Source organism: Rutidosis leptorrhynchoides, chromosome 4 (genome assembly GCF_046630445.1).
Source record: "Rutidosis leptorrhynchoides isolate AG116_Rl617_1_P2 chromosome 4, CSIRO_AGI_Rlap_v1, whole genome shotgun sequence".
Classification (NCBI taxonomy): Eukaryota; Viridiplantae; Streptophyta; class Magnoliopsida; order Asterales; family Asteraceae; genus Rutidosis; species Rutidosis leptorrhynchoides.
In genome coordinates this window covers 152,897,454-152,912,116 of record NC_092336.1, presented here as the reverse complement: position 1 = coordinate 152,912,116, position 14,663 = coordinate 152,897,454, and positions in this window count along the sequence as shown.

Here is a 14,663-nt window from a genome sequence, read left to right as displayed (position 1 = left end):
TTTTAAACACAAAATCACCATTTTTGGGTTCTTACACAACTAGTCAAACTCACAAACCCCAAATCTTGCTCAAAATAGGGTTTAACACAATTAAGTCTCAATTAATAATACCCAACACAAAATTAACACTAAAATGGAGTTTGAGACTTACCACACACGAGAGTAGATGCTAGGATATGAGCACACAAAAGCTTCAAACCCGATCTAGCAATAACCCACTTGAAAAGCTCACAAAATCACTTCCTCTCTCTAAATTCTCTATCTAGAATTGAAGTGGATAAGGGTGATGTTGGTGGTTGGAATGAATGTGTCCCAACCATCACAAAACTAGTCATAAATGACCTAAATTCGGCCCCTACGCAAAATTACACAAATGCCCTTATTCATTTTAACTCAAAAACAAAGAAGCTGGTAACAGTTGTCTTGCGCGGCACGCGCCCACCATGCGCGTCTCGCCAATAGGCGTGTTTGGAATCTGTCAGCTTTTATAATACCCATCACTTCACAATTTTTCATGTGCACGTCATTCACACCTTATCTACACTATATACACCTATTTCAGCGCCTTGGGGACCCAAAATTATATTTTTTTATTCAAATAGTATGTCTATCCAAATAGGGTAATGATGCGCATAGGTGCACATCCATTGCGCAACATCAGAATGGGGCGCATCGCTCTATATAATCGAGCAAGACCATGTCCGTACGATTGCTCGCGCGCCATCTGATTATGCCTTAATGATGCGCCCACAACATTGGCCGCACAGTATTAACATGGAACCATTTAAATGGCATAACATTGGGCTAAAAATGTAGTCTATTGACACTAAAGAAGAAAGGACACTTATGTCAGGACGATACGATCCTGACATCGCAGGGCAGCCAGAAAAGGACAGCATGGTATAAAGGGGACATCACTAAAATAATGGCAGCACTTGTACAGGATTTTGGAATAAAAAGATAAAGATATACGACGTGGCACCAACATGTCCTTTTGTCCCCCTACGTGGCACTAAGGGACAAAAGCCCACATGTATAAATAGATACAACTTGAGATATCAAAAATACACTTCGGAATCATTTTCCACTGCACCAAAAAATCACTCTTAATCACATTTATCACTCTAGCTAACCTGCGCGACCAGAATAGCTCTTTTATACACTTTGTGATTTCATGTAACGTTTATATAACATAAATACTAACATCACCCTTGAGCCATCAATTTCGGCTAACCCGAATGATGGTGGGTCATGTTTAACCACTCTTTCAGATATCATCATCTCGTATGAGGGTTATTCATGGTACTCCAGACCAGAGAGTTAAAATCAAGGAACCCTAAGATCCTCCCTTATTGTTGATCTTGCATGAACCAAACCACTTGGACCATTTAATGCTTGATCAAATGGCGCCATCCATGGGACTCTAAATCAAAAGGTTTTGTTCAAATCTTTTTTCCTTAAAGTTCTTTACCTTCAAACATTTCTTTTTTGTGTGTGTGTTTCAGTCCCAGGTAATTCAAATCATAGCTTGAGAAAATGACGAGTCAATCGGAGGTTTTGAAGGCAGTTTCGGCATGACCGCAAGCACCGTAAGTATCCAAGCCAATAGATACACGGGCGAGCAGCGGCACGAGTGCACTGCCAACAAGAACTACCCTTCCTCCTTCACCAGAGACTCCGGTACAAGGTTTCAAACCCCTTAGACTACGCGACCAATACCGTGGGCGGCGAGCACCACATACGTGGGAACCATTCCCATATAAATTAGCACATCTGGGTCGACTGCGCATGGTACTAATGCAGAGTTTTCAAGTATCAAATCGCGCACACCTACTACGCCGGCTAGCGCGATAGAAGCTTCGAAAAAAATGGGTTTTGACACGCAAGAGTTGAACATTCAAAGCACTCAGCTAAGCACGGAGTTGTATCAGATGGCGCTGCCAACAGTATCGCACTCAACCCTAACAGTTGATAATGCAAAAAAAAGAACATATATTTCATAGCATTATCCCTCAAGAAAGACAAGCTTTTGGTTGCAATTGTTCTATTTACAAGTGATATTTGTTTAAATAATAAAAGGTGAAGACAAAAGGCAGATTCGACGAATTGAAGATGCAAATGACCAAAACGCCAAAAAGTACAAAGTACAATCAAAGAGGTTTAAATTATTGATGAGAAACGCCTAAAAATGACAAGAGTACAAGCCGTGAAACGTAAAGTACAAGATATTAAATCGTACGAAAAGGCGTTCGAAAATCCGGAACCGAGACATGAACCAACTTTCAATGCACGACGCAACGGACCTAAAATTACCAGTCAACTATGCACATAAATATAATATAATATATAATTAATTATGTAAATTATATATATATTATATTTATATATTATAAAAATAAACGTCGGCACCCTAGGATCCAATTTGTGTGAGCTGGAATGCGAACCTCCGCACTCGCGGAGTTTGGAAGAACAAAAGCTCCGCACTCGCGGAGCTGCACAGTAAAATGTGGGCCTATAAAAGCCATCGAATTCTGCACGAAAAAAACACACCTTTTTCTAATCTATCTCTCAATCTCTAAGATATATATATATATATATATATATATATATATATATATATATATATATATATATATATATATATATATATATATATATATATATATATATATATATAATTTTAATTTTAATTTAATAATAATAAGGGTATGTTAGCGAATGTTGTAAGGGTTTAAGTCGAAATTCTGTCCGTGTAATGCTACGCTATTATTAATCATTGTAAGTTATGTTCAACCTTTTTAAATTAACGTCTCGTAGCAAAGTTATTATTATGCTTATTTAAATCGAAGTAATCGTGATGTTGGGCTAAATATTAAGATGGGGTTATTGGATTTTGTACCATAATTCGGGTTTGGACAAAAGACCGACACTTGTGGACATTGGACTATGACTATTAATAGATGGGGGGTATTGTCTAATTGAGCGATAACTCATTGGAATCAGTCGAACCTATCTTCAAATTAGTTAATCTAATAATTATTAAAATGATTACGAATGTCCTATTTAGTGACGTTTATACGACATCCTTTACAATCATTTAATTAATTATTCGGGTTGGGTAATTGATTATTCAAACTGATCAATTGGATAAATTAATATTCATATCTCATTAAAACAGGAGTGGATTGCATACAACGATAATTGGTGTAATTGTTAACAAAGTATTAAAACCTTGGATTGCACGCAGTCGATAACCTGGTGTATTCATTAAACTAAGTATTAAAACCTTGTTACAGTTCGAATCTCCAATTAGTTGGAATATTTGACTTCGGGTATAAGATTAATTTGACGAGGACACTCGCACTTTATATTTATGACCGATGGATCGTTATGGACAAAAACCGTATGGACATATCGAATAAACCAGGACAAAGGACAATTAACCCATGATAATAAATTAAAATCAACACGTCGAACATCATGATTATGGAAGTTTAAATAAGCATAATACTTTTATTTCATATTTCATCGTACTTTTATTTACCGTCATTTTATTACTCGCAATTTTATATATCGCATTTTATTTATCGTTATTTATTTTACGCACTTTAATTATTGTCATTTATCTTTACACCTAAAAATATAAAATGACAAACCGGTCATTAAACGGTAAAACCCCCTTTTTATAATAATAATAATAATAATACTACCTATATATAATTATATATATTTATATAAATATAGTTGTATAAAAATATAGTACGTTTTCAATTAGCTCCCTGTGGAACGAACCGGACTTACTAAAAACTACACTACTTTACGATTAGGTACACTGCCTATAAGTGTTGTAGCAAGGTTTAGGTATATCCATTCTTTAAATAAATAAATAACTTGTGTAAAATTGTATCGTATTTAATATTATTTCGTAGTAAAATAATAACTATTACGTACCCCCTCGCTATAACATCAAGTTTTTGGCGCCGCTGCCGGGGACGCCGAAGCAAAACGCAATATTTTTGTAAACTATATTTTTTTAAAAATATATTATTTGTATTTCATAAAAATATTTTGTATTTATAATAAGTGTTAAAAACATTAAAAAAAATAATATATATATCTATTTAAGTGTTCAAGTAAAAAAAAAAAGAAAATATATTTTTATAAAATTTATATAAAGTATAAAAGTATTTTTTTAGTTCTTAAAAACATAAGTTTACTTTAATAAATATTACTTATATTAATTTTGTAAAGATTATAAAGTAAAAAAAAAATTGACGTGCGTAATTTGGGCCTGCAGCTCGTTTGAATCTGCATCCTCCGCACTCGCGGAGTTTTTGGGCAGCAGACCTCCGCACTCGCGGAGCTGCCTGACACACCTGAACCTCAGACTGCATTAATTACATTTTAGGGTTTAATTTAATTATTATTTTTATTAATTAATCTAATTAGGGTTTATATTTAATATTAATTAGTCATAGTTTAATTAAAGTTGTATTTTAAGTTTTAAGTGTTAATTAGTTTTATAAATACTTTTATACAATAATAAAAATAATATTTTTATAAAAATTGTATTTTCATAACTTTAAGTATTATTTCTATATTTCGTATCTTTTTAATCGTTTATTCGTAATATTTATATTTTTCGCTCGTAATTAGTTTAAGTTATAGTTTTTGCCGTAGTTATTTTTATACTTTTAGATTTTTAGGATTTGCCGTAAAATCCCTTAAGTACTTTTTCTTTAGACTAAAATTTAGGCGCTTTAGAATTTTACGACGTCGCTTATCGTTTTAGTATTTAATAAAATTTAGTGCCTAATTAAGATATTGCCGTTTTGGATATAGAATTTCTTTTAAGTTTTAATACCTTTAGACGCAACTTTTAATATTTAATTTTTAGAATTTTAAGTTTCGACGCGCTACTTTCTTATTTTATTTTTTAATTTTTTATTTTTCGACGTTTTTCGACGCTACTCTTTTTCTTTCTTATTTCTCGTCGCTCTAGTTTTTAGGACTTAGAATTTTCTCTATTTCTTCTCTAATAATTCAAAACGAAAAATTATTTTAAGCGGTTAAATTGATAGACATCCAAATTTTCTTCTTCGTAGTAATAGTTGGATTTGTTAGTGGCTGAGTTGTGAGCTTCCGATTTAAAGGGTTCTGGCTCCCTGCTACATCTTTTGGCTATTCGAAACGTGGGCAAAAGCAGAAAAGTCTATTAATTTGATAACTTATATAATTTTTCTATCTTTTTATAACTAATAAGATATTCTGTGAATGCACCGAGCATAACGTTCACCACCTTTCATACGTCCACCACCTGTAACTCGATCAAGACATCTAGCCAATATTGTCGCCGCTGATTTTTCTTTAGAATCGTCATCCAGTCGACCAAGTACTCCAATTCAAATTTCCAATAATCCATTTTTTGAACCCGACCTCACAATTGAGAATCCGGAGGATATTCAGGGACAATTCAGAGATCCTGAACCATTAATCTTTCCTCCGGAACTACCAATCATTCAAACAGAGATTGTCGTGGAACAAACCATTAAATCAGAATCCTCTAGTGATTCAGATTCAACAAATTCAATCATGAAAAATCTGGAACCTCTAAGTATGGAAGACCGAATGAGAGCTAAACGCACGGGCCAAGGTCACGCCATTATTAAGCCAGATGTTAATGCACCAGATTATGAAATCAAAGGACAAATCCTACACATGGTAACTAACCAATGCCAATTTAGTGGTACGCCAAAAGAAGATCCAAACGAACATCTTCGTACCTTTAATAGGATTTGTACACTATTCAAAATCCGAGAACTTGATGATGAACAGATATATCTCATGTTATTTCCCTGGACTTTAAAGGGAACATGGGATGTTTTAGTTGAAAATTTTCTTAAACAATTCTTTCCGGCATCTAAAGCCGTGAGACTTCAAGGAGAAATAGTTACGTTCACACAAAAGCCAAATGAAACTCTATATGAGGCGTGGACAAGATTTGGAAAGTTCTTGAGAGGATGTCCACAACATGGTTTAGACACTTATCAAATAGTACAAATATTCTACCAAGGTGTCAACGTCGCTACACGAAAAGACATCGACACAGCAGCTGGTGGTTCCATTATGAAGAAAACCGCAACCGAAGCTCACAAAATTATTGATAACACAGCATCCCACTCGCATGAGTGGCACCAGGAAAAAGATATATTTCGTTCATCTAAAGCGGCTAGAGCCGATTCTAGCCATGACTTTGATTCTGTTTCCGCAAAAATAGATGCTTTTGAAAGACGAATGGAAAAGATGAATAAAGATATTCACGCGATACGAATCAGTTGTGAGCAATGCGGTGGACCACACTTAACGAAAGATTGTCACATTGAGCAAATAATGGAACAACGTGAGAATGTTTCCTACATGAACCAAAGGCCGGGAAATAATTATCAACCGCCAAGGCCAAACTTCAATCGAAATCAAAACATTCTTTACAATCCAATTGGACCCAACAATAACTCGTATAACCAACAAGGTCCGAATAACCAACCAACTCAAAACAATATTTTCAATCAACAAAGACCTAGCTTGTATAAACCACCACAACAAACCGAAGAGAAAAAGGCAAATCTGGAAGAAATGATGGCAAAGCTAATGGAATCTCAAACACAATTTATTACATCTCAAACCCAAACAAATGAGAGGTTTGATCAGTCATTAAGAACTCAACAAGCTTCCATTTTGAATCTAGAAAAACACGTAGGTACTCTTGCTAGCATGATGAGTGAGAGGGAACAAGGAAAGCTACCGAGTAATACTGAAGTAAATTCTCGGAATGAGAATGTTAATATGGTATCAACAAATTCTGAAAAACCAGCATCAAAAGATGGGAAGGTTTTAGATGTGAGTAACAATGAAGAAGTTACAACACCACCACCACCCGAGTATGAAAAGCCAGTGGTGGCACCATACAGACCACCCATCCCATTTCCAAGAAAATGAGTTGAGTATGAGCAAGTGATAGGTAATAAAGTTTGTGATACCTCTGGAAAGAAGAAGAAGAAGAAGAATAAGAAAGTGCAAGAAACAAAAACAGAAAAAATAAACCCGGTAAAGACAGTTCCACCAAAACCTCCACCAAGGTTGGGTGATCCGGGTGAATTTATTGTTCCTTGTCTACTTAGTGATTGTGTCATGTTTGATGCACTAGCAGATTTAGGTGCGAGTGTGAGTGTTATGCCTCTTTCATTATATAAGAGATTAGGAGTAGGTGAGTTAAGTCCAACGAAAATGAGTGTTCGACTCTTTGATCAAACCATTAGGAACCCAGTTGGAATTGCTGACAACCTACCCGTTCAAGTGGGTAATTTAACGTTTCTAGTCGAATTTGTTGTTATTGACATAGAAGAGGACTCAAACATTCCTTTAATTTTAGGTCGACCATTCTTAGCGTCCACCTAGGCATTTATTGATGTAAGAAAGGGTAGAATGACACTTAGTGATGGTGAAAATCGATCACCTTTGTGAGTCAAAAGTCTAAATCTCCACCAACCAAAACCGTTGAACCAGTAAAAATGATCGATGAGAAGCACATTGTTTTACCAACTTCAACGGTAGTGCTTAACAATAATAAAACGCCTAAGTGTGAGGAAGATGAAGTAACACCTAATGATGACTTGATAACAAAGAACCCCGTTGTTGATGCGAAATTAAATGACCCCGTTATTAACAGTTCAATGAAGAAACTTATTAAACGGATTTGCGATGCTAGAACCAAGGGGAACTTTAAGTTATGTAACCGGTTAGTATCCAATCTATCGCCCAAAGAAAAGGCGAAACTAGTTGAATTTGTGGATATTACACAAGAATCCGACCAATGGCTTAACGCAAAAGTCACAGATATGCAAGTTGATTATGGTCCAAGAGAAATTGACGATGAAGTTAATCACAATTTCGACACCACAGCTACCTAAGTGTGGGGAGATTCCAATGTTCTAAAAAGAAAATGTTGTCTAGAGTTAGTTGTTCTGTTCTCGTGTAGTTCCAAGAATGGAATCCGATTGGTCTTTTCCGCTAGCAGACATTAAAGAACTAGTTTTCTCCCCCCATTCTGAATTTTTGTTTTGTAGGTTTTGTATGAAATTAATATGCATTTTTAAATTTAAGTTATGTGTGAATTTAAAAAAAAAATTTACTTTATTTCATTAAGTTTAAAAAATGATTTCTAAAATTCGTCGTGAGTTGAAGACTAGGTCGTTGAACCGAAATTTCTTTACCCGAGGGCGAGACGAGAAATTTTATTATCATTATTTTTAATCTTATTGATTTAAAGTATGCCAAAAACATTTAAAAAAACCCAAAAATCTTTGCTTTTAAAACAATCGCTTTAAAATGACAAAATTATAAAATTTTGTCGAGTGACGGATTAGGTAAACGTACCGAAACGACCTCGTCCTAAATACCAAGGAAAACAAATTTTTAAAATTAATTAATTATTTGTTTTATAAGTAAAAGGTTTTATTAATAAAAAAAAAGTATGTATATATTTGTTTGTATTTTATCTTATAAACAGGGTAAAAACAGCGAACTTTCAAAAACTGGCATTAAGTTCAGCAAAAGCAATAATTTTGACGACAAAACGAAAAACAAATGTGATGTAACAACACACGGAATGAACAAATGAAGGTGCACCATTTATCATTCAAAGCATACAACAATATGTTTGGAAACTTTGGTAAAATTTTAATCATCTTTTTACGCTAATCACCCTCAATAATTTAAATTGTTACTGATTTCTTGCAAATGAGGGCATTGCAAGATCTTAAGTGTGGAAAGGGGTTAAATTCTTTCGGATTTTTAAAAATCCTTTGACTTATACACTTGGTTACCATTAAAAATACTAGTAACGCAGTAGTTGTATTAGAATCTAGTGCTCTCTGATAATAAAGAACAGCCCTAGTCTTATATACTGACTACCCAATTCTAGTAAAATTTTTCAAAATTTTCAATTAAATGAACTCAAAATCATGTTTATACATATTTATGAGCGATAAAACTAGGTGTTAACACCGAAATTATTGTTACCTCGTAAATGACATAAATTGAGAAACAACTTAAAATGCTAGAATTCATTTAAAATAGAATAGAGGACAATAAAAAGACAAAGAAAATAAAATAAAAGCCAAGTGTGGGAAAAATTTACCAAGTTATTCAAATTACATATCACATATTTTTGTACAAATAATTGAAGATACTTTTGTTTTGAATGATTTTATCAGTTTTACCCGATTACTTATAATATATTTGAAAGAAATGTACCACTTGATTTAAGGGAAGTAAAGTCTTCCGAGGAAAAAGACACACGCTTCTTGATTTAGGTCAGGAAGTTGTCGTCCAGACCAGGTGTAGGTTGACGAAAAATCTAGAAAAGTCATCTCGAAAATCAGCTGGAAATCCACGGACCTCAGCATCAAACAGGGTCGTCATATGGTCAGACTTCTCCTAACCATGAGAGGATCTGTCTCGTAAAATGGGGAGGGCGTCGTGCAAATTAGCTTGATAAGACTAATGAATCAGACCCCCAGAAAGGATAATCTTCTTAAAGATTAAAAATCAGCATTTAAGCCTGATATTACTCAATCCTAGAGATTGACCTTAAAGATTGAGAATTACAAACTCATGGAATTCGATGATATCTAAACTCGAGCTTGAACGAGAAAATATTTTGATCAAAATTACAAACCGATTTGTTTTCTAAAAACCCATTTTCAATGCGCTCATTACCATTGAACGTAAAATCCTAAGAATTCACCGGAATTCATTAGGTCACCTGAACTAAATCGGGTGTCAACCGTAAGAACGGTGGTTGCATAGCATGGTCGAAGACAGGACCTTGTGCCAGACCGAAAAATTATAGGGTGATCTTTACTATTGATCCTACAAAGGATAGTAATTGCATCCGACACGATATAGACCATAATCAAAAGCATGTCACGGGACATTGCCTTAACAGTTGCTTGTTCACCGCTTTCCTTTACAACCGGACGGTAGTTTAGTGAAAGGTAATATACGGAGCAAGTAAACTGGACGTGTTGCTTTCCCAATACAAGGTTAGCAAGTGGGTAACACAAAACCATAAGTTTTAAGCTAAAATTTTCAAATCTAAAACCCACACAACCCACATAAACATTTTGCAAACACCGGTGAAGGATTATTCCGAAAAACTTATCTAGGGTAAAAGCTAGATTAAATTTTCAAAAGATCAAATGTTTTCATAAAGATCCAATTTCCTTAAGGATCTAAATTTTCATAGTCATGTGGGACTGTAAACCACATCGTTACTATCATTGTTCATACCGCCGTATTAAAATCACTGATGTACAAAGTGTGAAGAATAAAGAAGTGATTCAAGTATGTTTTTATTCAAAGTTCTATATTGCTTGAGGACAAGCGACGCTCAAGTGTGAGAATATTTGATAATGCTAAAAACGAACATATATTTCATAGCATTATCCCTCAAGAAAGACAAGCTTTTGGTTGCAATTGTTCTATTTACAAGTGATATTCATTTAAATAATAAAAGGTGAAGACAAAAGGCAGATTCGACGAATTGAAGACGCAAATAACCAAAACGCCAAAAAGTACAAAGTACAATCAAAGAGGTTCAAATTATTGATGAGAAACGCCTAAAAATGACAAGAGTACAAGCCATGAAACGTAAAGTACAAGATATTAAATCGTACGAAAAGGCATTCGAAAATCCAGAACTGAGACATGAACCAACTTTCAATGCACGACGCAACGGACCTAAAATTACAAGTCAACTATGCACATAAATATAATATAATATATAATTAATTATGTAAATTATATATATATTATATTTATATATTATAAAAATAAACGTCGGCAGCCTAGGATCCAATTTGTGTGAGCTGGAATGCGAACCTCTGCACTCGCGGAGTTATAAAGAACAAAAGCTCCGAACTCGCGGAGCTGCACAGTAAAATGTGGGCCTATACAAGCCATCGAATTCTGCACGAAAAAAAACACACCTTTTCCTAATCTATCTCTCAATCTCTACGATATGTATATATATATATATATATATATATATATATATATATATATATATATATATATATACATACATAATTTATAATTTTAATTTTAATTTTAATTTTAATTTTAATTTAATAATAATAAGGGTATGTTAGCGAATGTTGTAAGGGTGTAAGTCGAAATTCTGTCCGTGTAATGCTACGCTATTATTAATCATTGTAAGTTATGTTCAACCTTTTTAAATTAATGTCTCGTAGCTAAGTTATTATTATGCTTATTTAAATCGAAATAATCGTGATGTTGGGCTAAATATTAAGATGGGGTTATTGGATTTTGTACCATAATTCGGGTTTGGACAAAAGACCGACACTTGTGGACATTGGACTATGACTATTAATAGATGGGGGGTATTGTCTAATTGAGCGACAACTCATTGGAATCTGTCGAACCTATCTTCAAATTAGTTAATCTAATAATTATTAAAATGATTACGAATGTCCTATTTAGTGACGTTTATACGACATCCTTTACAATCATTTAATTAATTATTCGGGTTGGGTAATTGATTATTCAAACTGATCAATTGGATAAATTAATATTCATATCTCATTAAAACAGGAGTGGATTACATACAACGATAATTGGTGTAATTGTTAACAAAGTATTAAAACCTTGGATTGCACGCAGTCGATAACCTGGTGTATTCATTAAACTAAGTATTAAAACCTTGTTACAGTTTGAATCCCCAATTAGTTGGAATATTTGACTTCGGGTATAAGATTAATTTGACGAGGACACTCGCACTTTATATTTATGACCGATGGATCGTTATGGACAAAAACCGTATGGACATATCGAATAAACCAGGACAAAGGACAATTAACCCATGATAATAAATTAAAATTAACACGTCGAACATCATGATTATGGAAGTTTAAATAAGCATAATACTTTTATTTCATATTTCATCGTACTTTTATTTACCGTCATTTTATTACTCGCAATTTTATATATCGCATTTTATTTATCGTTATTTATTTTACGCACTTTAATTATTGTCATTTATCTTTACACCTAAAAATATAAAACGACAAACCGGTCATTAAACGGTAAAACCCCCTTTTTATAATAATAATAATACTACCTATATATAATTATATATATTTATATATTTATATAAATATAGTTGTATAAAAATATAGTACGTTTTCAATTAGCTCCCTGTGGAACGAACCGGACTTACTAAAAACTACACTACTCTACGATTAGGTACATTGCCTATAAGTGTTGTAGCAAGGTTTAGGTATATCCATTCTTTAAATAAATAAATAACTTGTGTAAAATTGTATCGTATTTAATATTATTTCGTAGTAAAATAATAACTATTACGTACCCCCTCGCTATAACATCAAGTTTTTGGCGCCGCTGCCGGGGACGCCGAAGCAAAACGCTATATTTTTGTAAACTATATTTTTGTAAAAATATATTATTTCGTATTTCGTAAAAATATTTTGTATTTATAATAAGTGTTAAAAACATTAAAAAAATAATATATATATCTATTTAAGTGTTAAAGTAAAAAAAAGAAAATATATTTTTACATAATTTATATAAAGTATAAAAGTTTTTTTTTTTTAGTTCTTAAAAACATAAGTTTACTTTAATAAATATTACTTATATTAATTTTGTAAAGATTATAAAGTAAAAAAAAAATGGACCTGCGTAATTTGGGCCTGCAGCTCGTTTGAATCTGCATCCTCCGCACTCGCGGAGTTTTTGGGCAGCAGACCTCCGCACTCGCGGAGCTGCCTGACACGCCTGAACCTCAGACTGCATTAATTACATTTTAGGGTTTAATTTAATTATTATTTTTATTAATTAATCTAATTAGGGTTTATATTTAATATTAATTAGTCATAGTTTAATTAAAGTTGTATTTTAAGTTTTAAGTGTTAATTAGTTTTATAAATACTTTTATACAATAATAAAAATAATATTTTTATAAAAATTGTATTTTCATAACTTTAAGTATTATTTCTATATTTCGCATCTTTTTAATCGTTTATTCGTAATATTTATATTTTTCGCTCGTAATTAGTTTCAGTTATAGTTTTTGCCGTAGTTATTTTTATACTTTTAGATTTTTTGGATTTGCCGTAAAATCCCTTAAGTACTTTTTCTTTAGACTAAAATTTAGGCGCTTTAGAATTTTACGACGTCGCTTATCGTTTTAGTATTTAATAAAATTTAGTGCCTAATTAAGATATTGCCGTTTTGGATATAGAATTTCTTTTAAGTTTTAATACCTTTAGACGCAACTTTTAATATTTAATTTTTAGAATTTTAAGTTTCGACGCGCTACTTTCTTATTTTATTTTTCAATTTTTTATTTTTCGACGTTTTTCGACGCTACTCTTTTTCTTTCTTATTTCTCGCCGCTCTAGTTTTTAGGACTTAGAATTTTCTCTATTTCTTCTCTAATAATTCAAAACGAAAAATTATTTTAAGCGGTTAAATTGATAGACATCCAAATTTTCTGCTTCATAGTAATAGTTGGATTTGTTAGTGGCTGAGTTGTGAGCTTCTGATTTAAAGGGTTCTGGCTCCCTGCTACATCTTTTGGCTATTCGAAACGTGGGCAAAAGCAGAAAAGTCTATTAATTTGATAACTTATATAATTTTTCTATCATTTTATAACTAATAGGATATTCTGTGAATGCACCAAGCAAAACGTTCACCACCTTTCATACGTTCACCACCTGTAACTCGATCAAGACATCTAGCCAATATTGTCGCCGTTGATTTTTCTTTAGAATCGTCATCCAGTCGACCAAGTACTCCAATTCAAATTTCCAATAATCCATTTTTTGAACCCGACCTCACAATTGAGAATCCGGAGGATATTCAGGGACAATTCAGAGATCCTGAACCATTAATCTTTCCTCCGGAACCACCAATCATTCAAACAGAGATTGTCGAGGAACAAACCATTAAATCAGAATCCTCTAGTGATTCAGATTCAACAAATTCTATCATGGAAAATCTGGAACCTCTAAGTATGGAAGACCGAATGAGAGCTAAACGCACGGGCCAAGGTCACGCCATTATTAAGCCAGATGTTAATGCACCAGATTATGAAATCAAAGGACAAATCCTACACATGGTAACTAACCAATGCCAATTTATTGGTACGCCAAAAGAAGATCCAAATGAACATCTTCGTACCTTTAATAGGATTTGTACACTATTCAAAATCCGAGAAGTTGAGGATGAACAGATATATCTCATGTTATTTCCCTGGACTTTAAAGGGAGAAGCCAAAGAGTGGTTAGAATCGTTACCTGAAGGGGCGATTGATACATGGGATATTTTAGTTGAAAATTTTCTTAAACAATTCTTTCCGGCATCTAAAGTCGTGATACTTCAAGGAGAAATAGTTACGTTCACACAAAAGCCAAATGAAACTCAATATGAGGCGTGGACAAGATTTGGAAAGTTGTTGAGAGGATGTCCACAACATGGTTTAGACACTTATCAAATAGTACAAATATTCTACCAAGGTGTCAACGTCGCTACACGAAAAGACATCGACACAGCAGCTGGTGGTT